The sequence below is a fragment of the Hyla sarda genome, unplaced genomic scaffold (genome assembly GCF_029499605.1).
Source record: "Hyla sarda isolate aHylSar1 unplaced genomic scaffold, aHylSar1.hap1 scaffold_2236, whole genome shotgun sequence".
NCBI classification, from domain to species: domain Eukaryota; kingdom Metazoa; phylum Chordata; class Amphibia; order Anura; family Hylidae; genus Hyla; species Hyla sarda.
In genome coordinates, this window is record NW_026608913.1 from 24,774 (window position 1) to 48,286 (window position 23,513).

At 46.3% G+C, this 23,513-nt stretch overlaps 10 non-coding genes and 1 pseudogene across 10 annotated transcripts; all 11 read left to right on the forward strand.

Moving 5' to 3' along the window:
- The first annotated feature begins 1,964 nt into the window (after positions 1-1,964).
- On the forward strand, positions 1,965-2,155 carry LOC130321234 (U2 spliceosomal RNA). Its single transcript, XR_008866993.1, has one exon. It is a non-coding gene; the product is annotated as a U2 spliceosomal RNA (small nuclear RNA).
- A 2,087-nt stretch (positions 2,156-4,242) lies between these two features.
- LOC130321224 (U2 spliceosomal RNA) lies at positions 4,243-4,433 on the forward strand. Its single transcript, XR_008866984.1, has one exon. It is a non-coding gene; the product is annotated as a U2 spliceosomal RNA (small nuclear RNA).
- Positions 4,434-6,516: 2,083 nt separating this feature from the next.
- On the forward strand, positions 6,517-6,676 carry LOC130321238 (U2 spliceosomal RNA; annotated as a pseudogene).
- Positions 6,677-7,370: 694 nt separating this feature from the next.
- On the forward strand, positions 7,371-7,557 carry LOC130321236 (U2 spliceosomal RNA). Its single transcript, XR_008866995.1, has one exon. It is a non-coding gene; the product is annotated as a U2 spliceosomal RNA (small nuclear RNA).
- A 2,090-nt stretch (positions 7,558-9,647) lies between these two features.
- On the forward strand, positions 9,648-9,838 carry LOC130321225 (U2 spliceosomal RNA). Its single transcript, XR_008866985.1, has one exon. It is a non-coding gene; the product is annotated as a U2 spliceosomal RNA (small nuclear RNA).
- Positions 9,839-11,926: 2,088 nt separating this feature from the next.
- Positions 11,927-12,117, forward strand: LOC130321226 (U2 spliceosomal RNA). Its single transcript, XR_008866986.1, has one exon. It is a non-coding gene; the product is annotated as a U2 spliceosomal RNA (small nuclear RNA).
- Positions 12,118-14,202: 2,085 nt separating this feature from the next.
- On the forward strand, positions 14,203-14,393 carry LOC130321227 (U2 spliceosomal RNA). Its single transcript, XR_008866987.1, has one exon. It is a non-coding gene; the product is annotated as a U2 spliceosomal RNA (small nuclear RNA).
- A 2,088-nt stretch (positions 14,394-16,481) lies between these two features.
- On the forward strand, positions 16,482-16,672 carry LOC130321228 (U2 spliceosomal RNA). The gene has a single exon (XR_008866988.1). It is a non-coding gene; the product is annotated as a U2 spliceosomal RNA (small nuclear RNA).
- A 2,091-nt stretch (positions 16,673-18,763) lies between these two features.
- LOC130321229 (U2 spliceosomal RNA) lies at positions 18,764-18,954 on the forward strand. Its single transcript, XR_008866989.1, has one exon. It is a non-coding gene; the product is annotated as a U2 spliceosomal RNA (small nuclear RNA).
- A 2,092-nt stretch (positions 18,955-21,046) lies between these two features.
- On the forward strand, positions 21,047-21,237 carry LOC130321232 (U2 spliceosomal RNA). Its single transcript, XR_008866991.1, has one exon. It is a non-coding gene; the product is annotated as a U2 spliceosomal RNA (small nuclear RNA).
- Positions 21,238-23,330: 2,093 nt separating this feature from the next.
- Positions 23,331-23,513, forward strand: LOC130321235 (U2 spliceosomal RNA; the record flags this gene model as incomplete). The annotated part of the gene is made up of 1 exon (XR_008866994.1): positions 23,331-23,513. It is a non-coding gene; the product is annotated as a U2 spliceosomal RNA (small nuclear RNA).

A 23,513-nucleotide genomic window follows, 5' to 3' on the forward strand; every position in this document is an offset into this window, starting at 1 on the left:
TGCTTCTGCTGCTTCTGCTTCTGCTTGTGTCTGGCCCCTGTTGGAGCGTCCAGGCACAGGACTTCTGCTGCTGCTGACTAAATGGCCTCCTTAATTGGATCATTTGAGTAGCCAGCACACCTGTGCAGGTAGGGCATGACATGATAGGCAGCTGCCTTGATAGCGGGTGGGTGCTGAATGTTCCTAATTGACAAAATAAGATTAATGCTTATGAAGAAATATAAAATCTCATCCCTTCCCCAATATCGCGCCACACCCCTACCCCTTAATTCCCTGGTTGAACGTGATGGACATATGTCTTTTTTCGACCGTACTAACTATGTAACTATGTAACATAACATGGGGGGGGGGGTCTCCTGGCTGTTCACACAGGTGTGTCATTGCTGTACATTGACCATGCATTGCTTCTGTGGTATTGCAAAGGCAAAGACAAATGCTTCCAGCCATCCATTGCACTAATGGATTGGTCATCAGCTGGCTGTCTATGTCCCGCATCAATATAGACCAAAGTACAGAGGGTTAGGCTATGCTATTGTGCACCTACCTGATGCATCAGAAGGTGCGAGGCCCTTGCTAAATTCTGTGCACAGACTTTGAGATCTATGCTTTAGACTGTATCTAAACCTGCTCCAACATGGACTGACATTCTGGCCTACTTTCAGCCGATGCGACTTGTCTGTCGCTGAACAGTCGCTTTTTATGTATTCAGCACCTATGTATAATGTTGTAAAAATGCTCTAGAAGCTAAAGTCGCAGAAATGTCACACATATTTGGCCTGCAACTTTCTGTGCGACAAATTCAGACAGGAAAAATCAGTATAAATCCTTAGAAAATTATCCCCCAGTGTCTCCATCTGCTGGCGGTATTGAATAAGCATTGCTGCACTGATGGGGTATGCATTAGACGAAAAAAAAGAAGAAAAAGAAGAATAATACGCCCAGAAAAGAGGCGAAAAGGAGAAAAACGTAAAAAAACGTGAAAAAAAAGTAAGAGGAAGAGAAGGGAAAAAAAGGTGGAAATGGGTTTAAAAGTGATTTCGGCGGAGAAATATATATATATATATATATATATATATATATATATATATATATGCGCACACACACACATAGATATAAACGTATTCTCCGTTGAGATATTGCAGCCGCTGCTGTGTCCAGGCCCAGGAGCCTTAGCACTGTGCTGTGATGTCACTCAATACCACTGACATCACTAGGTGTAAACAACATCTCTCCTTTGCTGTGTATGTGACTATGGAGCTGTTTGGTGATGTCGTCTATTACGGCCTTCATAGAAGCAACAGGAGATTGTTGCATCCATCTTGAACCCTCAGAACTACAGTGCTATGATGTCACTCACTTCCACAGGCCTTGCAGAGTGTAAACAACAACAACCCAGCTTTGTTGTGTATGTAACCAAAGGGATTTGTGATGTCACCTAGAACCTTCACAGCAGCGACAGCTTTATGAGGAGCATCAGCACTGCTCTGCCTGAGCAGAACCATCACCGCCATAGGTTGTCAAATAACCCGGATTTAACCCACACAGGTAAGTCCAATGGGGTGCAGGCATGTCCTCTATGCTTACAGCTTCCCGTGGGTGTTGGTTTGATACCGTTTGGGGACAGCCAAGGAGGCATCTGCAGGCAACAAAGGTAGGTGTGTGCTTGTGTGTGTGTTTCCTATGCAGATCCTAAGCCCAGTGTCACATGCAAGTAGGAGGAGTAAGAAGGGTTCCTGGCAAATCCGGGTTATGGATTGCATTTAAAAAGGCCCCGTGGGAGTGCAATGGGCCCCTGTCTTGCTGCTTAGCAATAATGGTATGGGTTTAGGTTCTGCTGTGTGTACTGGTGGTTGACTGCCCCCCAGCCCAGAGTGTGCATGGAAAATTGTCTGGCAGCCTCCCTGACAGCAAGCAGTGATAGTGCCCATGAAGGGGACCTTGTTGGGCCCGCCCCTTTCACGGTTATCGCTTCTCGGCCTTTTGGCTAAGATCAAGTGTAGTATCTGTTCTTATCAGTTTAATATCTGATACGTCCCCTATCTGGGGACCATATATTAAATGGATTTTTGAGAACGGGGGCCGATTTCGAAGCTTGGTTCCGTCGCCCTATGCATTGACCCGATATGGCAGTATCTTCGGGTACAGTGCACCACCCCCTTACAGGGTTAAAAAGAAAGATTCCTACTTTCATTGCTACCTGCTTGCTGGCTAGCCAGCTAGCCAGCCCTGTGGGCCTTGCTGCTGCTGCAGCCAAAAAACAAAAGGTGGTGCTGCTGCTGCTTCTGCTGCTTCTGCTTCTGCTTGTGTCTGGCCCCTGTTGGAGCGTCCAGGCACAGGACTTCTGCTGCTGCTGACTAAATGGCCTCCTTAATTGGATCATTTGAGTAGCCAGCACACCTGTGCAGGTAGGGCATGACATGATAGGCAGCTGCCTTGATAGCGGGTGGGTGCTGAATGTTCCTAATTGACAAAATAAGATTAATGCTTATGAAGAAATATAAAATCTCATCCCTTCCCCAATATCGCGCCACACCCCTACCCCTTAATTCCCTGGTTGAACGTGATGGACATATGTCTTTTTTCGACCGTACTAACTATGTAACTATGTAACATAACATGGGGGGGGGGTCTCCTGGCTGTTCACACAGGTGTGTCATTGCTGTACATTGACCATGCATTGCTTCTGTGGTATTGCAAAGGCAAAGACAAATGCTTCCAGCCATCCATTGCACTAATGGATTGGTCATCAGCTGGCTGTATATGTCCCGCATCAATATAGACCAAAGTACAGAGGGTTAGGCTATGCTATTGTGCACCTACCTGATGCATCAGAAGGTGCGAGGCCCTTGCTAAATTCTGTGCACAGACTTTGAGATCTATGCTTTAGACTGTATCTAAACCTGCTCCAACATGGACTGACATTCTGGCCTACTTTCAGCCGATGCGACTTGTCTGTCGCTGAACAGTCGCTTTTTATGTATTCAGCACCTATGTATAATGTTGTAAAAATGCTCTAGAAGCTAAAGTCGCAGAAATGTCACACATATTTGGCCTGCAACTTTCTGTGCGACAAATTCAGACAGGAAAAATCAGTATAAATCCTTAGAAAATTATCCCCCAGTGTCTCCATCTGCTGGCGGTATTGAATAAGCATTGCTGCACTGATGGGGTATGCATTAGACGAAAAAAAAGAAGAAAAAGAAGAATAATACGCCCAGAAAAGAGGCGAAAAGGAGAAAAACGTAAAAAAACGTGAAAAAAAAGTAAGAGGAAGAGAAGGGAAAAAAAGGTGGAAATGGGTTTAAAAGTGATTTCGGCGGAGAAATATATATATATATATATATATATATATATATATATATATATATATGCGCACACACACACATAGATATAAACGTATTCTCCGTTGAGATATTGCAGCCGCTGCTGTGTCCAGGCCCAGGAGCCTTAGCACTGTGCTGTGATGTCACTCAATACCACTGACATCACTAGGTGTAAACAACATCTCTCCTTTGCTGTGTATGTGACTATGGAGCTGTTTGGTGATGTCGTCTATTACGGCCTTCATAGAAGCAACAGGAGATTGTTGCATCCATCTTGAACCCTCAGAACTACAGTGCTATGATGTCACTCACTTCCACAGGCCTTGCAGAGTGTAAACAACAACAACCCAGCTTTGTTGTGTATGTAACCAAAGGGATTTGTGATGTCACCTAGAACCTTCACAGCAGCGACAGCTTTATGAGGAGCATCAGCACTGCTCTGCCTGAGCAGAACCATCACCGCCATAGGTTGTCAAATAACCCGGATTTAACCCACACAGGTAAGTCCAATGGGGTGCAGGCATGTCCTCTATGCTTACAGCTTCCCGTGGGTGTTGGTTTGATACCGGTTGGGGACAGCCAAGGAGGCATCTGCAGGCAACAAAGGTAGGTGTGTGCTTGTGTGTGTGTTTCCTATGCAGATCCTAAGCCCAGTGTCACATGCAAGTAGGAGGAGTAAGAAGGGTTCCTGGCAAATCCGGGTTATGGATTGCATTTAAAAAGGCCCCGTGGGAGTGCAATGGGCCCCTGTCTTGCTGCTTAGCAATAATGGTATGGGTTTAGGTTCTGCTGTGTGTACTGGTGGTTGACTGCCCCCCAGCCCAGAGTGTGCATGGAAAATTGTCTGGCAGCCTCCCTGACAGCAAGCAGTGATAGTGCCCATGAAGGGGACCTTGTTGGGCCCGCCCCTTTCACGGTTATCGCTTCTCGGCCTTTTGGCTAAGATCAAGTGTAGTATCTGTTCTTATCAGTTTAATATCTGATACGTCCCCTATCTGGGGACCATATATTAAATGGATTTTTGAGAACGGGGGCCGATTTCGAAGCTTGCTTCCGTCGCCCTATGCATTGACCCGATATGGCAGTATCTTCGGGTACAGTGCACCACCCCCTTACAGGGTTAAAAAGAAAGATTCCTACTTTCATTGCTACCTGCTTGCTGGCTAGCCAGCTAGCCAGCCCTGTGGGCCTTGCTGCTGCTGCAGCCAAAAAACAAAAGGTGGTGCTGCTGCTGCTTCTGCTGCTTCTGCTTCTGCTTGTGTCTGGCCCCTGTTGGAGCGTCCAGGCACAGGACTTCTGCTGCTGCTGACTAAATGGCCTCCTTAATTGGATCATTTGAGTAGCCAGCACACCTGTGCAGGTAGGGCATGACATGATAGGCAGCTGCCTTGATAGCGGGTGGGTGCTGAATGTTCCTAATTGACAAAATAAGATTAATGCTTATGAAGAAATATAAAATCTCATCCCTTCCCCAATATCGCGCCACACCCCTACCCCTTAATTCCCTGGTTGAACGTGATGGACATATGTCTTTTTTCGACCGTACTAACTATGTAACTATGTAACATAACATGGGGGGGGGGTCTCCTGGCTGTTCACACAGGTGTGTCATTGCTGTACATTGACCATGCATTGCTTCTGTGGTATTGCAAAGGCAAAGACAAATGCTTCCAGCCATCCATTGCACTAATGGATTGGTCATCAGCTGGCTGTCTATGTCCCGCATCAATATAGACCAAAGTACAGAGGGTTAGGCTATGCTATTGTGCACCTACCTGATGCATCAGAAGGTGCGAGGCCCTTGCTAAATTCTGTGCACAGACTTTGAGATCTATGCTTTAGACTGTATCTAAACCTGCTCCAACATGGACTGACATTCTGGCCTACTTTCAGCCGATGCGACTTGTCTGTCGCTGAACAGTCGCTTTTTATGTATTCAGCACCTATGTATAATGTTGTAAAAATGCTCTAGAAGCTAAAGTCGCAGAAATGTCACACATATTTGGCCTGCAACTTTCTGTGCGACAAATTCAGACAGGAAAAATCAGTATAAATCCTTAGAAAATTATCCCCCAGTGTCTCCATCTGCTGGCGGTATTGAATAAGCATTGCTGCACTGATGGGGTATGCATTAGACGAAAAAAAAGAAGAAAAAGAAGAATAATACGCCCAGAAAAGAGGCGAAAAGGAGAAAAACGTAAAAAAACGTGAAAAAAAAGTAAGAGGAAGAGAAGGGAAAAAAAGGTGGAAATGGGTTTAAAAGTGATTTCGGCGGAGAAATATATATATATATATATATATATATATATATATATATATATGCGCACACACACACATAGATATAAACGTATTCTCCGTTGAGATATTGCAGCCGCTGCTGTGTCCAGGCCCAGGAGCCTTAGCACTGTGCTGTGATGTCACTCAATACCACTGACATCACTAGGTGTAAACAACATCTCTCCTTTGCTGTGTATGTGACTATGGAGCTGTTTGGTGATGTCGTCTATTACGGCCTTCATAGAAGCAACAGGAGATTGTTGCATCCATCTTGAACCCTCAGAACTACAGTGCTATGATGTCATTCACTTCCACAGGCCTTGCAGAGTGTAAACAACAACAACCCAGCTTTGTTGTGTATGTAACCAAAGGGATTTGTGATGTCACCTAGAACCTTCACAGCAGCGACAGCTTTATGAGGAGCATCAGCACTGCTCTGCCTGAGCAGAACCATCACCGCCATAGGTTGTCAAATAACCCGGATTTAACCCACACAGGTAAGTCCAATGGGGTGCAGGCATGTCCTCTATGCTTACAGCTTCCCGTGGGTGTTGGTTTGATACCGTTTGGGGACAGCCAAGGAGGCATCTGCAGGCAACAAAGGTAGGTGTGTGCTTGTGTGTGTGTTTCCTATGCAGATCCTAAGCCCAGTGTCACATGCAAGTAGGAGGAGTAAGAAGGGTTCCTGGCAAATCCGGGTTATGGATTGCATTTAAAAAGGCCCCGTGGGAGTGCAATGGGCCCCTGTCTTGCTGCTTAGCAATAATGGTATGGGTTTAGGTTCTGCTGTGTGTACTGGTGGTTGACTGCCCCCCAGCCCAGAGTGTGCATGGAAAATTGTCTGGCAGCCTCCCTGACAGCAAGCAGTGATAGTGCCCATGAAGGGGACCTTGTTGGGCCCGCCCCTTTCACGGTTATCGCTTCTCGGCCTTTTGGCTAAGATCAAGTGTAGTATCTGTTCTTATCAGTTTTCATGCTGGTGGGGATGGGTGCTGCATGGAGGATGCAGGTGTACCAGGGCTTTCCGGGGCTGGTTCTGAGGAATCAGCTCGACGGCTGCCCCGATGTGACCTGTTCCCTCCGGGTCTCGCCATGAGGCTGAGAGGGTCTAGAGCCGAGGTACTTTTGTGCCTCGGGGAGTGGTGACCCCGAGGTGCCGAAACTCACTGGGAGAATAGACTCACTGAGTTGAAGCACGGGCACCATAATCTCTTCACCTTGTGGCACTCACCTCTTGATTCCCGGCCTTCTGGCTAGGATCAGAGAAATTTTTATAGATCCGGCCGGATGTCCGGGCAGTATATCTGCACACATTCACTTATTTATTTCTTTTTTGTCTCACTGTGTCACTTTTTGCGTGTTGTGTGTTCACAGGATTGGTCAGGATGCGGTAGCCCTTCTGGGTGTCCCTCCTGGCGGTCTAGGGGAGGTGTGTGTGGCCATTCGGTTCCGCACCTCCCTGCAAACACCCCGGGTACTCCTGCTTTGGCAGGGTACCTACCGTAATCGGCTCTGCGGGCAGATACCTTGGCTAACGCCAAGGGGGATGCCGGGAGCATTTGTGGTCCCCTAGTAGCTTCGGCGAAAAGGGACATCGAACCTGGAACCTCGCAGGTACCTTTTGGTCCGGAGGCGAAGGGTAAGGTTTGTTGGGGGGCCTCTCTCCTATCGGAGAAGGGCTTGCGATAGACCGCATCCTTTGTGCACGTTTTTTTAGTGTAACACGTTTGCACTTTTTCTTGCACTTTGGGTGAATCGAAAGCACGTTCCTCGGCTTTAGATAAAAAAATAAAAAAATAAAAAATCTGTTCTTATCAGTTTAATATCTGATACGTCCCCTATCTGGGGACCATATATTAAATGGATTTTTGAGAACGGGGGCCGATTTCGAAGCTTGCTTCCGTCGCCCTATGCATTGACCCGATATGGCAGTATCTTCGGGTACAGTGCACCACCCCCTTACAGGGTTAAAAAGAAAGATTCCTACTTTCATTGCTACCTGCTTGCTGGCTAGCCAGCTAGCCAGCCCTGTGGGCCTTGCTGCTGCTGCAGCCAAAAAACAAAAGGTGGTGCTGCTGCTGCTTCTGCTGCTTCTGCTTCTGCTTGTGTCTGGCCCCTGTTGGAGCGTCCAGGCACAGGACTTCTGCTGCTGCTGACTAAATGGCCTCCTTAATTGGATCATTTGAGTAGCCAGCACACCTGTGCAGGTAGGGCATGACATGATAGGCAGCTGCCTTGATAGCGGGTGGGTGCTGAATGTTCCTAATTGACAAAATAAGATTAATGCTTATGAAGAAATATAAAATCTCATCCCTTCCCCAATATCGCGCCACACCCCTACCCCTTAATTCCCTGGTTGAACGTGATGGACATATGTCTTTTTTCGACCGTACTAACTATGTAACTATGTAACATAACATGGGGGGGGGGGTCTCCTGGCTGTTCACACAGGTGTGTCATTGCTGTACATTGACCATGCATTGCTTCTGTGGTATTGCAAAGGCAAAGACAAATGCTTCCAGCCATCCATTGCACTAATGGATTGGTCATCAGCTGGCTGTCTATGTCCCGCATCAATATAGACCAAAGTACAGAGGGTTAGGCTATGCTATTGTGCACCTACCTGATGCATCAGAAGGTGCGAGGCCCTTGCTAAATTCTGTGCACAGACTTTGAGATCTATGCTTTAGACTGTATCTAAACCTGCTCCAACATGGACTGACATTCTGGCCTACTTTCAGCCGATGCGACTTGTCTGTCGCTGAACAGTCGCTTTTTATGTATTCAGCACCTATGTATAATGTTGTAAAAATGCTCTAGAAGCTAAAGTCGCAGAAATGTCACACATATTTGGCCTGCAACTTTCTGTGCGACAAATTCAGACAGGAAAAATCAGTATAAATCCTTAGAAAATTATCCCCCAGTGTCTCCATCTGCTGGCGGTATTGAATAAGCATTGCTGCACTGATGGGGTATGCATTAGACGAAAAAAAAGAAGAAAAAGAAGAATAATACGCCCAGAAAAGAGGCGAAAAGGAGAAAAACGTAAAAAAACGTGAAAAAAAAGTAAGAGGAAGAGAAGGGAAAAAAAGGTGGAAATGGGTTTAAAAGTGATTTCGGCGGAGAAATATATATATATATATATATATATATATATATATATATATATATATATGCGCACACACACACATAGATATAAACGTATTCTCCGTTGAGATATTGCAGCCGCTGCTGTGTCCAGGCCCAGGAGCCTTAGCACTGTGCTGTGATGTCACTCAATACCACTGACATCACTAGGTGTAAACAACATCTCTCCTTTGCTGTGTATGTGACTATGGAGCTGTTTGGTGATGTCGTCTATTACGGCCTTCATAGAAGCAACAGGAGATTGTTGCATCCATCTTGAACCCTCAGAACTACAGTGCTATGATGTCACTCACTTCCACAGGCCTTGCAGAGTGTAAACAACAACAACCCAGCTTTGTTGTGTATGTAACCAAAGGGATTTGTGATGTCACCTAGAACCTTCACAGCAGCGACAGCTTTATGAGGAGCATCAGCACTGCTCTGCCTGAGCAGAACCATCACCGCCATAGGTTGTCAAATAACCCGGATTTAACCCACACAGGTAAGTCCAATGGGGTGCAGGCATGTCCTCTATGCTTACAGCTTCCCGTGGGTGTTGGTTTGATACCGTTTGGGGACAGCCAAGGAGGCATCTGCAGGCAACAAAGGTAGGTGTGTGCTTGTGTGTGTGTTTCCTATGCAGATCCTAAGCCCAGTGTCACATGCAAGTAGGAGGAGTAAGAAGGGTTCCTGGCAAATCCGGGTTATGGATTGCATTTAAAAAGGCCCCGTGGGAGTGCAATGGGCCCCTGTCTTGCTGCTTAGCAATAATGGTATGGGTTTAGGTTCTGCTGTGTGTACTGGTGGTTGACTGCCCCCCAGCCCAGAGTGTGCATGGAAAATTGTCTGGCAGCCTCCCTGACAGCAAGCAGTGATAGTGCCCATGAAGGGGACCTTGTTGGGCCCGCCCCTTTCACGGTTATCGCTTCTCGGCCTTTTGGCTAAGATCAAGTGTAGTATCTGTTCTTATCAGTTTAATATCTGATACGTCCCCTATCTGGGGACCATATATTAAATGGATTTTTGAGAACGGGGGCCGATTTCGAAGCTTGCTTCCGTCGCCCTATGCATTGACCCGATATGGCAGTATCTTCGGGTACAGTGCACCACCCCCTTACAGGGTTAAAAAGAAAGATTCCTACTTTCATTGCTACCTGCTTGCTGGCTAGCCAGCTAGCCAGCCCTGTGGGCCTTGCTGCTGCTGCAGCCAAAAAACAAAAGGTGGTGCTGCTGCTGCTTCTGCTGCTTCTGCTTCTGCTTGTGTCTGGCCCCTGTTGGAGCGTCCAGGCACAGGACTTCTGCTGCTGCTGACTAAATGGCCTCCTTAATTGGATCATTTGAGTAGCCAGCACACCTGTGCAGGTAGGGCATGACATGATAGGCAGCTGCCTTGATAGCGGGTGGGTGCTGAATGTTCCTAATTGACAAAATAAGATTAATGCTTATGAAGAAATATAAAATCTCATCCCTTCCCCAATATCGCGCCACACCCCTACCCCTTAATTCCCTGGTTGAACGTGATGGACATATGTCTTTTTTCGACCGTACTAACTATGTAACTATGTAACATAACATGGGGGGGGGGGTCTCCTGGCTGTTCACACAGGTGTGTCATTGCTGTACATTGACCATGCATTGCTTCTGTGGTATTGCAAAGGCAAAGACAAATGCTTCCAGCCATCCATTGCACTAATGGATTGGTCATCAGCTGGCTGTCTATGTCCCGCATCAATATAGACCAAAGTACAGAGGGTTAGGCTATGCTATTGTGCACCTACCTGATGCATCAGAAGGTGCGAGGCCCTTGCTAAATTCTGTGCACAGACTTTGAGATCTATGCTTTAGACTGTATCTAAACCTGCTCCAACATGGACTGACATTCTGGCCTACTTTCAGCCGATGCGACTTGTCTGTCGCTGAACAGTCGCTTTTTATGTATTCAGCACCTATGTATAATGTTGTAAAAATGCTCTAGAAGCTAAAGTCGCAGAAATGTCACACATATTTGGCCTGCAACTTTCTGTGCGACAAATTCAGACAGGAAAAATCAGTATAAATCCTTAGAAAATTATCCCCCAGTGTCTCCATCTGCTGGCGGTATTGAATAAGCATTGCTGCACTGATGGGGTATGCATTAGACGAAAAAAAAGAAGAAAAAGAAGAATAATACGCCCAGAAAAGAGGCGAAAAGGAGAAAAACGTAAAAAAACGTGAAAAAAAAGTAAGAGGAAGAGAAGGGAAAAAAAGGTGGAAATGGGTTTAAAAGTGATTTCGGCGGAGAAATATATATATATATATATATATATATATATATATATATATATATATGCGCACACACACACATAGATATAAACGTATTCTCCGTTGAGATATTGCAGCCGCTGCTGTGTCCAGGCCCAGGAGCCTTAGCACTGTGCTGTGATGTCACTCAATACCACTGACATCACTAGGTGTAAACAACATCTCTCCTTTGCTGTGTATGTGACTATGGAGCTGTTTGGTGATGTCGTCTATTACGGCCTTCATAGAAGCAACAGGAGATTGTTGCATCCATCTTGAACCCTCAGAACTACAGTGCTATGATGTCACTCACTTCCACAGGCCTTGCAGAGTGTAAACAACAACAACCCAGCTTTGTTGTGTATGTAACCAAAGGGATTTGTGATGTCACCTAGAACCTTCACAGCAGCGACAGCTTTATGAGGAGCATCAGCACTGCTCTGCCTGAGCAGAACCATCACCGCCATAGGTTGTCAAATAACCCGGATTTAACCCACACAGGTAAGTCCAATGGGGTGCAGGCATGTCCTCTATGCTTACAGCTTCCCGTGGGTGTTGGTTTGATACCGTTTGGGGACAGCCAAGGAGGCATCTGCAGGCAACAAAGGTAGGTGTGTGCTTGTGTGTGTGTTTCCTATGCAGATCCTAAGCCCAGTGTCACATGCAAGTAGGAGGAGTAAGAAGGGTTCCTGGCAAATCCGGGTTATGGATTGCATTTAAAAAGGCCCCGTGGGAGTGCAATGGGCCCCTGTCTTGCTGCTTAGCAATAATGGTATGGGTTTAGGTTCTGCTGTGTGTACTGGTGGTTGACTGCCCCCCAGCCCAGAGTGTGCATGGAAAATTGTCTGGCAGCCTCCCTGACAGCAAGCAGTGATAGTGCCCATGAAGGGGACCTTGTTGGGCCCGCCCCTTTCACGGTTATCGCTTCTCGGCCTTTTGGCTAAGATCAAGTGTAGTATCTGTTCTTATCAGTTTAATATCTGATACGTCCCCTATCTGGGGACCATATATTAAATGGATTTTTGAGAACGGGGGCCGATTTCGAAGCTTGCTTCCGTCGCCCTATGCATTGACCCGATATGGCAGTATCTTCGGGTACAGTGCACCACCCCCTTACAGGGTTAAAAAGAAAGATTCCTACTTTCATTGCTACCTGCTTGCTGGCTAGCCAGCTAGCCAGCCCTGTGGGCCTTGCTGCTGCTGCAGCCAAAAAACAAAAGGTGGTGCTGCTGCTGCTTCTGCTGCTTCTGCTTCTGCTTGTGTCTGGCCCCTGTTGGAGCGTCCAGGCACAGGACTTCTGCTGCTGCTGACTAAATGGCCTCCTTAATTGGATCATTTGAGTAGCCAGCACACCTGTGCAGGTAGGGCATGACATGATAGGCAGCTGCCTTGATAGCGGGTGGGTGCTGAATGTTCCTAATTGACAAAATAAGATTAATGCTTATGAAGAAATATAAAATCTCATCCCTTCCCCAATATCGCGCCACACCCCTACCCCTTAATTCCCTGGTTGAACGTGATGGACATATGTCTTTTTTCGACCGTACTAACTATGTAACTATGTAACATAACATGGGGGGGGGGGTCTCCTGGCTGTTCACACAGGTGTGTCATTGCTGTACATTGACCATGCATTGCTTCTGTGGTATTGCAAAGGCAAAGACAAATGCTTCCAGCCATCCATTGCACTAATGGATTGGTCATCAGCTGGCTGTCTATGTCCCGCATCAATATAGACCAAAGTACAGAGGGTTAGGCTATGCTATTGTGCACCTACCTGATGCATCAGAAGGTGCGAGGCCCTTGCTAAATTCTGTGCACAGACTTTGAGATCTATGCTTTAGACTGTATCTAAACCTGCTCCAACATGGACTGACATTCTGGCCTACTTTCAGCCGATGCGACTTGTCTGTCGCTGAACAGTCGCTTTTTATGTATTCAGCACCTATGTATAATGTTGTAAAAATGCTCTAGAAGCTAAAGTCGCAGAAATGTCACACATATTTGGCCTGCAACTTTCTGTGCGACAAATTCAGACAGGAAAAATCAGTATAAATCCTTAGAAAATTATCCCCCAGTGTCTCCATCTGCTGGCGGTATTGAATAAGCATTGCTGCACTGATGGGGTATGCATTAGACGAAAAAAAAGAAGAAAAAGAAGAATAATACGCCCAGAAAAGAGGCGAAAAGGAGAAAAACGTAAAAAAACGTGAAAAAAAAGTAAGAGGAAGAGAAGGGAAAAAAAGGTGGAAATGGGTTTAAAAGTGATTTCGGCGGAGAATATATATATATATATATATATATATATATATATATATATATATGCGCACACACACACATAGATATAAACGTATTCTCCGTTGAGATATTGCAGCCGCTGCTGTGTCCAGGCCCAGGAGCCTTAGCACTGTGCTGTGATGTCACTCAATACCACTGACATCACTAGGTGTAAACAACATCTCTCCTTTGCTGTGTATGTGACTATGGAGCTGTTTGGTGATGTCGTCTATTACGGCCTTCATAGAAGCAACAGGAGATTGTTGCATCCATCTTGAACCCTCAGAACTACAGTGCTATGATGTCACTCACTTCCACAGGCCTTGCAGAGTGTAAACAACAACAACCCAGCTTTGTTGTGTATGTAACCAAAGGGATTTGTGATGTCACCTAGAACCTTCACAGCAGCGACAGCTTTATGAGGAGCATCAGCACTGCTCTGCCTGAGCAGAACCATCACCGCCATAGGTTGTCAAATAACCCGGATTTAACCCACACAGGTAAGTCCAATGGGGTGCAGGCATGTCCTCTATGCTTACAGCTTCCCGTGGGTGTTGGTTTGATACCGTTTGGGGACAGCCAAGGAGGCATCTGCAGGCAACAAAGGTAGGTGTGTGCTTGTGTGTGTGTTTCCTATGCAGATCCTAAGCCCAGTGTCACATGCAAGTAGGAGGAGTAAGAAGGGTTCCTGGCAAATCCGGGTTATGGATTGCATTTAAAAAGGCCCCGTGGGAGTGCAATGGGCCCCTGTCTTGCTGCTTAGCAATAATGGTATGGGTTTAGGTTCTGCTGTGTGTACTGGTGGTTGACTGCCCCCCAGCCCAGAGTGTGCATGGAAAATTGTCTGGCAGCCTCCCTGACAGCAAGCAGTGATAGTGCCCATGAAGGGGACCTTGTTGGGCCCGCCCCTTTCACGGTTATCGCTTCTCGGCCTTTTGGCTAAGATCAAGTGTAGTATCTGTTCTTATCAGTTTAATATCTGATACGTCCCCTATCTGGGGACCATATATTAAATGGATTTTTGAGAACGGGGGCCGATTTCGAAGCTTGCTTCCGTCGCCCTATGCATTGACCCGATATGGCAGTATCTTCGGGTACAGTGCACCACCCCCTTACAGGGTTAAAAAGAAAGATTCCTACTTTCATTGCTACCTGCTTGCTGGCTAGCCAGCTAGCCAGCCCTGTGGGCCTTGCTGCTGCTGCAGCCAAAAAACAAAAGGTGGTGCTGCTGCTGCTTCTGCTGCTTCTGCTTCTGCTTGTGTCTGGCCCCTGTTGGAGCGTCCAGGCACAGGACTTCTGCTGCTGCTGACTAAATGGCCTCCTTAATTGGATCATTTGAGTAGCCAGCACACCTGTGCAGGTAGGGCATGACATGATAGGCAGCTGCCTTGATAGCGGGTGGGTGCTGAATGTTCCTAATTGACAAAATAAGATTAATGCTTATGAAGAAATATAAAATCTCATCCCTTCCCCAATATCGCGCCACACCCCTACCCCTTAATTCCCTGGTTGAACGTGATGGACATATGTCTTTTTTCGACCGTACTAACTATGTAACTATGTAACATAACATGGGGGGGGGGGGTCTCCTGGCTGTTCACACAGGTGTGTCATTGCTGTACATTGACCATGCATTGCTTCTGTGGTATTGCAAAGGCAAAGACAAATGCTTCCAGCCATCCATTGCACTAATGGATTGGTCATCAGCTGGCTGTCTATGTCCCGCATCAATATAGACCAAAGTACAGAGGGTTAGGCTATGCTATTGTGCACCTACCTGATGCATCAGAAGGTGCGAGGCCCTTGCTAAATTCTGTGCACAGACTTTGAGATCTATGCTTTAGACTGTATCTAAACCTGCTCCAACATGGACTGACATTCTGGCCTACTTTCAGCCGATGCGACTTGTCTGTCGCTGAACAGTCGCTTTTTATGTATTCAGCACCTATGTATAATGTTGTAAAAATGCTCTAGAAGCTAAAGTCGCAGAAATGTCACACATATTTGGCCTGCAACTTTCTGTGCGACAAATTCAGACAGGAAAAATCAGTATAAATCCTTAGAAAATTATCCCCCAGTGTCTCCATCTGCTGGCGGTATTGAATAAGCATTGCTGCACTGATGGGGTATGCATTAGACGAAAAAAAAGAAGAAAAAGAAGAATAATACGCCCAGAAAAGAGGCGAAAAGGAGAAAAACGTAAAAAAACGTGAAAAAAAAGTAAGAGGAAGAGAAGGGAAAAAAAGGTGGAAATGGGTTTAAAAGTGATTTCGGCGGAGAATATATATATATATATATATATATATATATATATATATATATATATGCGCACACACACACATAGATATAAACGTATTCTCCGTTGAGATATTGCAGCCGCTGCTGTGTCCAGGCCCAGGAGCCTTAGCACTGTGCTGTGATGTCACTCAATACCACTGACATCACTAGGTGTAAACAACATCTCTCCTTTGCTGTGTATGTGACTATGGAGCTGTTTGGTGATGTCGTCTATTACGGCCTTCATAGAAGCAACAGGAGATTGTTGCATCCATCTTGAACCCTCAGAACTACAGTGCTATGATGTCACTCACTTCCACAGGCCTTGCAGAGTGTAAACAACAACAACCCAGCTTTGTTGTGTATGTAACCAAAGGGATTTGTGATGTCACCTAGAACCTTCACAGCAGCGACAGCTTTATGAGGAGCATCAGCACTGCTCTGCCTGAGCAGAACCATCACCGCCATAGGTTGTCAAATAACCCGGATTTAACCCACACAGGTAAGTCCAATGGGGTGCAGGCATGTCCTCTATGCTTACAGCTTCCCGTGGGTGTTGGTTTGATACCGTTTGGGGACAGCCAAGGAGGCATCTGCAGGCAACAAAGGTAGGTGTGTGCTTGTGTGTGTGTTTCCTATGCAGATCCTAAGCCCAGTGTCACATGCAAGTAGGAGGAGTAAGAAGGGTTCCTGGCAAATCCGGGTTATGGATTGCATTTAAAAAGGCCCCGTGGGAGTGCAATGGGCCCCTGTCTTGCTGCTTAGCAATAATGGTATGGGTTTAGGTTCTGCTGTGTGTACTGGTGGTTGACTGCCCCCCAGCCCAGAGTGTGCATGGAAAATTGTCTGGCAGCCTCCCTGACAGCAAGCAGTGATAGTGCCCATGAAGGGGACCTTGTTGGGCCCGCCCCTTTCACGGTTATCGCTTCTCGGCCTTTTGGCTAAGATCAAGTGTAGTATCTGTTCTTATCAGTTTAATATCTGATACGTCCCCTATCTGGGGACCATATATTAAATGGATTTTTGAGAACGGGGGCCGATTTCGAAGCTTGCTTCCGTCGCCCTATGCATTGACCCGATATGGCAGTATCTTCGGGTACAGTGCACCACCCCCTTACAGGGTTAAAAAGAAAGATTCCTACTTTCATTGCTACCTGCTTGCTGGCTAGCCAGCTAGCCAGCCCTGTGGGCCTTGCTGCTGCTGCAGCCAAAAAACAAAAGGTGGTGCTGCTGCTGCTTCTGCTGCTTCTGCTTCTGCTTGTGTCTGGCCCCTGTTGGAGCGTCCAGGCACAGGACTTCTGCTGCTGCTGACTAAATGGCCTCCTTAATTGGATCATTTGAGTAGCCAGCACACCTGTGCAGGTAGGGCATGACATGATAGGCAGCTGCCTTGATAGCGGGTGGGTGCTGAATGTTCCTAATTGACAAAATAAGATTAATGCTTATGAAGAAATATAAAATCTCATCCCTTCCCCAATATCGCGCCACACCCCTACCCCTTAATTCCCTGGTTGAACGTGATGGACATATGTCTTTTTTCGACCGTACTAACTATGTAACTATGTAACATAACATGGGGGGGGGGGGGGTCTCCTGGCTGTTCACACAGGTGTGTCATTGCTGTACATTGACCATGCATTGCTTCTGTGGTATTGCAAAGGCAAAGACAAATGCTTCCAGCCATCCATTGCACTAATGGATTGGTCATCAGCTGGCTGTCTATGTCCCGCATCAATATAGACCAAAGTACAGAGGGTTAGGCTATGCTATTGTGCACCTACCTGATGCATCAGAAGGTGCGAGGCCCTTGCTAAATTCTGTGCACAGACTTTGAGATCTATGCTTTAGACTGTATCTAAACCTGCTCCAACATGGACTGACATTCTGGCCTACTTTCAGCCGATGCGACTTGTCTGTCGCTGAACAGTCGCTTTTTATGTATTCAGCACCTATGTATAATGTTGTAAAAATGCTCTAGAAGCTAAAGTCGCAGAAATGTCACACATATTTGGCCTGCAACTTTCTGTGCGACAAATTCAGACAGGAAAAATCAGTATAAATCCTTAGAAAATTATCCCCCAGTGTCTCCATCTGCTGGCGGTATTGAATAAGCATTGCTGCACTGATGGGGTATGCATTAGACGAAAAAAAAGAAGAAAAAGAAGAATAATACGCCCAGAAAAGAGGCGAAAAGGAGAAAAACGTAAAAAAACGTGAAAAAAAAGTAAGAGGAAGAGAAGGGAAAAAAAGGTGGAAATGGGTTTAAAAGTGATTTCGGCGGAGAAATATATATATATATATATATATATATATATATATATATATATATATGCGCACACACACACATAGATATAAACGTATTCTCCGTTGAGATATTGCAGCCGCTGCTGTGTCCAGGCCCAGGAGCCTTAGCACTGTGCTGTGATGTCACTCAATACCACTGACATCACTAGGTGTAAACAACATCTCTCCTTTGCTGTGTATGTGACTATGGAGCTGTTTGGTGATGTCGTCTATTACGGCCTTCATAGAAGCAACAGGAGATTGTTGCATCCATCTTGAACCCTCAGAACTACAGTGCTATGATGTCACTCACTTCCACAGGCCTTGCAGAGTGTAAACAACAACAACCCAGCTTTGTTGTGTATGTAACCAAAGGGATTTGTGATGTCACCTAGAACCTTCACAGCAGCGACAGCTTTATGAGGAGCATCAGCACTGCTCTGCCTGAGCAGAACCATCACCGCCATAGGTTGTCAAATAACCCGGATTTAACCCACACAGGTAAGTCCAATGGGGTGCAGGCATGTCCTCTATGCTTACAGCTTCCCGTGGGTGTTGGTTTGATACCGTTTGGGGACAGCCAAGGAGGCATCTGCAGGCAACAAAGGTAGGTGTGTGCTTGTGTGTGTGTTTCCTATGCAGATCCTAAGCCCAGTGTCACATGCAAGTAGGAGGAGTAAGAAGGGTTCCTGGCAAATCCGGGTTATGGATTGCATTTAAAAAGGCCCCGTGGGAGTGCAATGGGCCCCTGTCTTGCTGCTTAGCAATAATGGTATGGGTTTAGGTTCTGCTGTGTGTACTGGTGGTTGACTGCCCCCCAGCCCAGAGTGTGCATGGAAAATTGTCTGGCAGCCTCCCTGACAGCAAGCAGTGATAGTGCCCATGAAGGGGACCTTGTTGGGCCCGCCCCTTTCACGGTTATCGCTTCTCGGCCTTTTGGCTAAGATCAAGTGTAGTATCTGTTCTTATCAGTTTAATATCTGATACGTCCCCTATCTGGGGACCATATATTAAATGGATTTTTGAGAACGGGGGCCGATTTCGAAGCTTGCTTCCGTCGCCCTATGCATTGACCCGATATGGCAGTATCTTCGGGTACAGTGCACCACCCCCTTACAGGGTTAAAAAGAAAGATTCCTACTTTCATTGCTACCTGCTTGCTGGCTAGCCAGCTAGCCAGCCCTGTGGGCCTTGCTGCTGCTGCAGCCAAAAAACAAAAGGTGGTGCTGCTGCTGCTTCTGCTGCTTCTGCTTCTGCTTGTGTCTGGCCCCTGTTGGAGCGTCCAGGCACAGGACTTCTGCTGCTGCTGACTAAATGGCCTCCTTAATTGGATCATTTGAGTAGCCAGCACACCTGTGCAGGTAGGGCATGACATGATAGGCAGCTGCCTTGATAGCGGGTGGGTGCTGAATGTTCCTAATTGACAAAATAAGATTAATGCTTATGAAGAAATATAAAATCTCATCCCTTCCCCAATATCGCGCCACACCCCTACCCCTTAATTCCCTGGTTGAACGTGATGGACATATGTCTTTTTTCGACCGTACTAACTATGTAACTATGTAACATAACATGGGGGGGGGGGGGGTCTCCTGGCTGTTCACACAGGTGTGTCATTGCTGTACATTGACCATGCATTGCTTCTGTGGTATTGCAAAGGCAAAGACAAATGCTTCCAGCCATCCATTGCACTAATGGATTGGTCATCAGCTGGCTGTCTATGTCCCGCATCAATATAGACCAAAGTACAGAGGGTTAGGCTATGCTATTGTGCACCTACCTGATGCATCAGAAGGTGCGAGGCCCTTGCTAAATTCTGTGCACAGACTTTGAGATCTATGCTTTAGACTGTATCTAAACCTGCTCCAACATGGACTGACATTCTGGCCTACTTTCAGCCGATGCGACTTGTCTGTCGCTGAACAGTCGCTTTTTATGTATTCAGCACCTATGTATAATGTTGTAAAAATGCTCTAGAAGCTAAAGTCGCAGAAATGTCACACATATTTGGCCTGCAACTTTCTGTGCGACAAATTCAGACAGGAAAAATCAGTATAAATCCTTAGAAAATTATCCCCCAGTGTCTCCATCTGCTGGCGGTATTGAATAAGCATTGCTGCACTGATGGGGTATGCATTAGACGAAAAAAAAGAAGAAAAAGAAGAATAATACGCCCAGAAAAGAGGCGAAAAGGAGAAAAACGTAAAAAAACGTGAAAAAAAAGTAAGAGGAAGAGAAGGGAAAAAAAGGTGGAAATGGGTTTAAAAGTGATTTCGGCGGAGAAATATATATATATATATATATATATATATATATATATATATATATATAGCGCACACACACACATAGATATAAACGTATTCTCCGTTGAGATATTGCAGCCGCTGCTGTGTCCAGGCCCAGGAGCCTTAGCACTGTGCTGTGATGTCACTCAATACCACTGACATCACTAGGTGTAAACAACATCTCTCCTTTGCTGTGTATGTGACTATGGAGCTGTTTGGTGATGTCGTCTATTACGGCCTTCATAGAAGCAACAGGAGATTGTTGCATCCATCTTGAACCCTCAGAACTACAGTGCTATGATGTCACTCACTTCCACAGGCCTTGCAGAGTGTAAACAACAACAACCCAGCTTTGTTGTGTATGTAACCAAAGGGATTTGTGATGTCACCTAGAACCTTCACAGCAGCGACAGCTTTATGAGGAGCATCAGCACTGCTCTGCCTGAGCAGAACCATCACCGCCATAGGTTGTCAAATAACCCGGATTTAACCCACACAGGTAAGTCCAATGGGGTGCAGGCATGTCCTCTATGCTTACAGCTTCCCGTGGGTGTTGGTTTGATACCGTTTGGGGACAGCCAAGGAGGCATCTGCAGGCAACAAAGGTAGGTGTGTGCTTGTGTGTGTGTTTCCTATGCAGATCCTAAGCCCAGTGTCACATGCAAGTAGGAGGAGTAAGAAGGGTTCCTGGCAAATCCGGGTTATGGATTGCATTTAAAAAGGCCCCGTGGGAGTGCAATGGGCCCCTGTCTTGCTGCTTAGCAATAATGGTATGGGTTTAGGTTCTGCTGTGTGTACTGGTGGTTGACTGCCCCCCAGCCCAGAGTGTGCATGGAAAATTGTCTGGCAGCCTCCCTGACAGCAAGCAGTGATAGTGCCCATGAAGGGGACCTTGTTGGGCCCGCCCCTTTCACGGTTATCGCTTCTCGGCCTTTTGGCTAAGATCAAGTGTAGTATCTGTTCTTATCAGTTTAATATCTGATACGTCCCCTATCTGGGGACCATATATTAAATGGATTTTTGAGAACGGGGGCCGATTTCGAAGCTTGCTTCCGTCGCCCTATGCATTGACCCGATATGGCAGTATCTTCGGGTACAGTGCACCACCCCCTTACAGGGTTAAAAAGAAAGATTCCTACTTTCATTGCTACCTGCTTGCTGGCTAGCCAGCTAGCCAGCCCTGTGGGCCTTGCTGCTGCTGCAGCCAAAAAACAAAAGGTGGTGCTGCTGCTGCTTCTGCTGCTTCTGCTTCTGCTTGTGTCTGGCCCCTGTTGGAGCGTCCAGGCACAGGACTTCTGCTGCTGCTGACTAAATGGCCTCCTTAATTGGATCATTTGAGTAGCCAGCACACCTGTGCAGGTAGGGCATGACATGATAGGCAGCTGCCTTGATAGCGGGTGGGTGCTGAATGTTCCTAATTGACAAAATAAGATTAATGCTTATGAAGAAATATAAAATCTCATCCCTTCCCCAATATCGCGCCACACCCCTACCCCTTAATTCCCTGGTTGAACGTGATGGACATATGTCTTTTTTCGACCGTACTAACTATGTAACTATGTAACATAACATGGGGGGGGGGGGGGGGTCTCCTGGCTGTTCACACAGGTGTGTCATTGCTGTACATTGACCATGCATTGCTTCTGTGGTATTGCAAAGGCAAAGACAAATGCTTCCAGCCATCCATTGCACTAATGGATTGGTCATCAGCTGGCTGTCTATGTCCCGCATCAATATAGACCAAAGTACAGAGGGTTAGGCTATGCTATTGTGCACCTACCTGATGCATCAGAAGGTGCGAGGCCCTTGCTAAATTCTGTGCACAGACTTTGAGATCTATGCTTTAGACTGTATCTAAACCTGCTCCAACATGGACTGACATTCTGGCCTACTTTCAGCCGATGCGACTTGTCTGTCGCTGAACAGTCGCTTTTTATGTATTCAGCACCTATGTATAATGTTGTAAAAATGCTCTAGAAGCTAAAGTCGCAGAAATGTCACACATATTTGGCCTGCAACTTTCTGTGCGACAAATTCAGACAGGAAAAATCAGTATAAATCCTTAGAAAATTATCCCCCAGTGTCTCCATCTGCTGGCGGTATTGAATAAGCATTGCTGCACTGATGGGGTATGCATTAGACGAAAAAAAAGAAGAAAAAGAAGAATAATACGCCCAGAAAAGAGGCGAAAAGGAGAAAAACGTAAAAAAACGTGAAAAAAAAGTAAGAGGAAGAGAAGGGAAAAAAAGGTGGAAATGGGTTTAAAAGTGATTTCGGCGGAGAAATATATATATATATATATATATATATATATATATATATATATATATGCGCACACACACACATAGATATAAACGTATTCTCCGTTGAGATATTGCAGCCGCTGCTGTGTCCAGGCCCAGGAGCCTTAGCACTGTGCTGTGATGTCACTCAATACCACTGACATCACTAGGTGTAAACAACATCTCTCCTTTGCTGTGTATGTGACTATGGAGCTGTTTGGTGATGTCGTCTATTACGGCCTTCATAGAAGCAACAGGAGATTGTTGCATCCATCTTGAACCCTCAGAACTACAGTGCTATGATGTCACTCACTTCCACAGGCCTTGCAGAGTGTAAACAACAACAACCCAGCTTTGTTGTGTATGTAACCAAAGGGATTTGTGATGTCACCTAGAACCTTCACAGCAGCGACAGCTTTATGAGGAGCATCAGCACTGCTCTGCCTGAGCAGAACCATCACCGCCATAGGTTGTCAAATAACCCGGATTTAACCCACACAGGTAAGTCCAATGGGGTGCAGGCATGTCCTCTATGCTTACAGCTTCCCGTGGGTGTTGGTTTGATACCGTTTGGGGACAGCCAAGGAGGCATCTGCAGGCAACAAAGGTAGGTGTGTGCTTGTGTGTGTGTTTCCTATGCAGATCCTAAGCCCAGTGTCACATGCAAGTAGGAGGAGTAAGAAGGGTTCCTGGCAAATCCGGGTTATGGATTGCATTTAAAAAGGCCCCGTGGGAGTGCAATGGGCCCCTGTCTTGCTGCTTAGCAATAATGGTATGGGTTTAGGTTCTGCTGTGTGTACTGGTGGTTGACTGCCCCCCAGCCCAGAGTGTGCATGGAAAATTGTCTGGCAGCCTCCCTGACAGCAAGCAGTGATAGTGCCCATGAAGGGGACCTTGTTGGGCCCGCCCCTTTCACGGTTATCGCTTCTCGGCCTTTTGGCTAAGATCAAGTGTAGTATCTGTTCTTATCAGTTTAATATCTGATACGTCCCCTATCTGGGGACCATATATTAAATGGATTTTTGAGAACGGGGGCCGATTTCGAAGCTTGCTTCCGTCGCCCTATGCATTGACCCGATATGGCAGTATCTTCGGGTACAGTG